This window comes from Chiloscyllium plagiosum, unplaced genomic scaffold (genome assembly GCF_004010195.1).
Source record: "Chiloscyllium plagiosum isolate BGI_BamShark_2017 unplaced genomic scaffold, ASM401019v2 scaf_50839, whole genome shotgun sequence".
NCBI lineage: Eukaryota > Metazoa > Chordata > Chondrichthyes > Orectolobiformes > Hemiscylliidae > Chiloscyllium > Chiloscyllium plagiosum.
In genome coordinates, this window is record NW_025192287.1 from 1 (window position 1) to 3,670 (window position 3,670).

The 3,670-nt window shown below is 42.4% G+C and overlaps 1 long non-coding RNA gene across 2 annotated transcripts; it reads right to left on the reverse strand.

The window, feature by feature from the left end:
• Positions 1–930: 930 nt before the first annotated feature.
• On the reverse strand, positions 931–3,664 carry LOC122545720. Of its 2 annotated transcripts, XR_006310584.1 has the most exons (3): positions 3,441–3,664; positions 2,321–2,828; positions 931–1,730 (listed from the first exon to the last, which is right to left on the reverse strand). It is a non-coding gene; the product is annotated as an uncharacterized LOC122545720 (long non-coding RNA). The 2 variants fall into 2 exon arrangements; XR_006310583.1 differs by lacking the exon at positions 931–1,730 and having other exon boundaries at positions 2,101–2,828.
• Between the last annotated feature and the right edge of the window lie 6 nt (positions 3,665–3,670).

Genomic DNA, 3,670 nt, shown 5'->3' on the forward strand with positions numbered 1-3,670 from the left:
TCAGTTGCATGATACTGATCTTTTGCTATAAATGCTGTGTCTTATGATCCTGCTCCACAGCTACCTGATGAAGGAGCAGCGCTTCGAAAGCTAGTGCTCCCAAATAAACCTATTGGACTATATCCTGGTGTTATGTGATTTTTAACGTTGTTTCTCATGAACACAGCCACAAAACTTCCTGCTGCTGCCAGTAAACATTACAATGCTGATGAAACGATGCAGTACCTGCAGAGATGAAAATCTTAACAGTTTCTAACGATACTTGCTACTGATTCACTGCTCCTTCTGATACACGACTTTGGTAACGTAGTGCTGGAAGCTGAGTGAGCAGCTTTAAAACAGAAACTGTTGGATTTTAAATCTTTCAATGTCTGAGTCCGAATTTAGGTAACCTTTATTGCGACCCAACTTTGTTACAGCTTCATGATCTCTCCAGCAAAAAAATTACAAAAAGTAGCTTTCCTTTTTTTCAACAGCTGAAGCTCAAAAAACACACACAAAACCCTGACCTCCCCTGACACCCCAGTTGCTTTATTATTGGTAAGCACTGAGGTGTCCCTTTGTAACTGAATCCTTGATACAGTCTTAACCCGGAGGAAGTAATGCCTCACTCAGCAATTTCAACCCATATACTGTATCCAAGTAAGTTTCTCCCCATTCATTTTCCGGGGGCAGGGGTGGGGACGGGGTTTAAAGTCGACCATTTTGCTGAGAGTCTGGAGTCATGTGTAGGCCAGACGGGGTAAAGGATGCATCTGGGACGACTGAGTGAATCCTTTCCCACAACAGCAGTTTCCTTCCCTAAAAAAATCATGAGTTAATCAGATGAGGATGTTTTCCCCCTGGAAATGGTTTCATCATTAGATTCTGAACTCCAGATTTCTGACTAAATTCCAATCTGCCATGGCGGGATTCAAACCCCAAAGTTGAGGTAGTAATCCAGTTGATAATACCACTCGGCCATTGCTCCTTCGATCCCAGTGATGGCACATGAACTCACTCGTGCCTCCAGAAGTTGTCCACCCAACTAAATCCCTTCCTGCACTCAGGGCAGGAGAACAGCCTCTCCCAGTGTGGACCCACTGGTATGTCTGCAGGGTGGATGAACTCATGAACCTCTTCCTGCAGTGACAGTAGGTGAACGGCCTCTCCCCAGTGCGGATCCAAGGATATTTCAGCAGGCCAGGAGAATTGACGAATGTATTCCTGTACTTGGAGGAAGTGAATGGCTTCTCCCCGGTGTGAACATGCCAGTGCATCAGCTGGTTGCACAGCCAACTGAATCCCTTCCCACACACAGAGCAGGAGAATGGTCTCTCCCCTGTGTGAATGCTTCTATGAGTCACCAGCACTGACGGGGAAGGGAACCCTTTCCCACAGTCCCCTCATTTCCACAGTTTCCCCATGGGGAGAGCTTTCCTTGTGTCGCTCTGGGTTTGAAATTACCAACAGAATGGGTACACAGTCTCTCTCCACCGTGAGGGGTGAAACTTTGATTCCCCAAACTGAGTAACAGGTTTCAAGCACTTTTCACAGTCAGTGCACTGAATCTCCCTCACTTGGGTGTCTCCGTATTCTTCCCGCCAAAGTGTCCAAAATCTCTCAAGCAAACAAAAGCAAACATTTCTTCTCAATTGGAATGGTTGCTGATATTCAAGTCCCAATGAATCAAGTGGCTCTGTCAGAAGTTGATGTATCATTTGCTTTCAGATTTCTTTCTACATGTCTTCCTGCAAAAATAAATTCACAAAATACGTGATCACAGTCAATACTGTTAAATGAACATAACATAGGTGACAATTCCTGTAGTTTGCCAGATGCCTGATCACATATTATCCAGGACACAGAAACCTGAAAACCCTCATGCAGCCAGATAGCCTTAAGTGTGTATGGAGGAAATCTTCATTTCGGTGACAATAACCTGGAACAAGCTGCCGACAAAGGCACTGGAAATGGAGCTGAATCAAGGACAATGAAAATGAAATGTCAAGGCTACTTGAGAAAAGCAAACCAGTAAAGTTGCTGAATGACTTTCTACTGTCCTATTCAATAAAAAAGATGACAAGAAATACAGAATATAAGTTCAGTGCTAGATTAGAATGTGAAAAATAATAGCCACAAGGCTTTTATAACAGCGAATAATATCAGATATACACCATATGAAGCAACATATGTCTACATTTTATATCAACGTGCCAATCCCTTAGATTCTGCTCCATCCCATGAGTAACTACCCTTTTAATTCTGAAGCGATCATTTTCCACAATGCAAATTGTATTTAAATAAACCTATCAAACTGAGGGGAAAAAAATTAATATACCATTAAGAAGGACAGAGAGCATCTGACACCTTTGCAGAGTCTGCTCCCTCCCTGGATTCACTTCAGTTGCTACAAGTGAATAGTGTTTCCTCCCTCTCTCTCTCCCTCCCAGGATGAGGAATAGAAAGGGCGAAGATATTGCTTTGCTCTCACGATTTCTCCATGATGTGGGAATCCTTGTCTCTCTCCAGCTTTGACAATTGGTTGAAAGACCACTCATGTATGGAACGTGTTCCATCTATTGCTGCTGCAAATGGGGTGTTGCTATTTCAGGCTGTGTACCCTCTTAAGGCTCTTCCCACGGTCAGTTCATTGGAACACTCTCACTCAGGTATGCATACCTCAGTCTCACTGATGTTTGAAACCTTGTGAAGCAGACAGGACAGGAGAGAAATAAAAAGATTCTACTAGATTCAAAGGCCGATGATATTCCCGTGCCAATGAATTGATTGTCTCTATCAGATCTTGTTTTGAGATTTCTGGCTGTAAATCCTCCCTTTCTCGTATCCTGTAAAAGGAGATTACAGAAGACATTGCTGTCTACACAGTATAGAAATTCAAAACAGACAATTCTGGTTTCTGTGGAACATTCTTTCTTTTCTCCTTCCCTCAAAAATGTGAATCGTAATGCTACAGTCTCCCTCCATTTTTGCTCTACTGTGGCTATTATCACCCTCATTCCCGTTCTCCTAAAAATGCTGAAAAATGTTGACTGACAGATCCTGTGGAACCCTAGGTCTGAATATCATACATAAGTTGAAACATTTTATCCATATCTCCCCTGTCAAGGTCCCACAGGATGTTTACAAGCCCTTCGGCCAAAATAATCCATTCACCCCATCGAATCTGCTCCACCATTTATTACCATAATGATTCATTTTATAATCCAAAAATCAACATTCATGCCTAATTATTGATTCCCCTATTGATTAAAATTCTGCCCAACATCTGCCTTGACTATACTTTGTGATTGAACTTCAATAGCCCTGTCATTCATTACCCTCTGAGAGAAGATATCCACCTCATCTCCATCATAAATATGCAAACACTTAAGATTAGAGGCTATTCCTTCTGGTCTGATACTCTCCCACAAATGAACACTACCTTTTTGGCAACTAACCTTTCAGGCCCACTAAAATTCTGATATTTATTCATTCAGATCTCCTCTCGTTCTTCCAAACTCGAACGAATGCTCAGCTAAGCTACGCAACATTGCAAAATTAGCAAACACGTCAATTCCCGGGATTAATTTTGTGAACGCTCTCTCACCAGCTTCCAATGTTTCTGTCATCTCCTCTACTTCGAGGGACCAGAGCGCAAAACACGCAAGTTACAGCATAATAAAAGAAT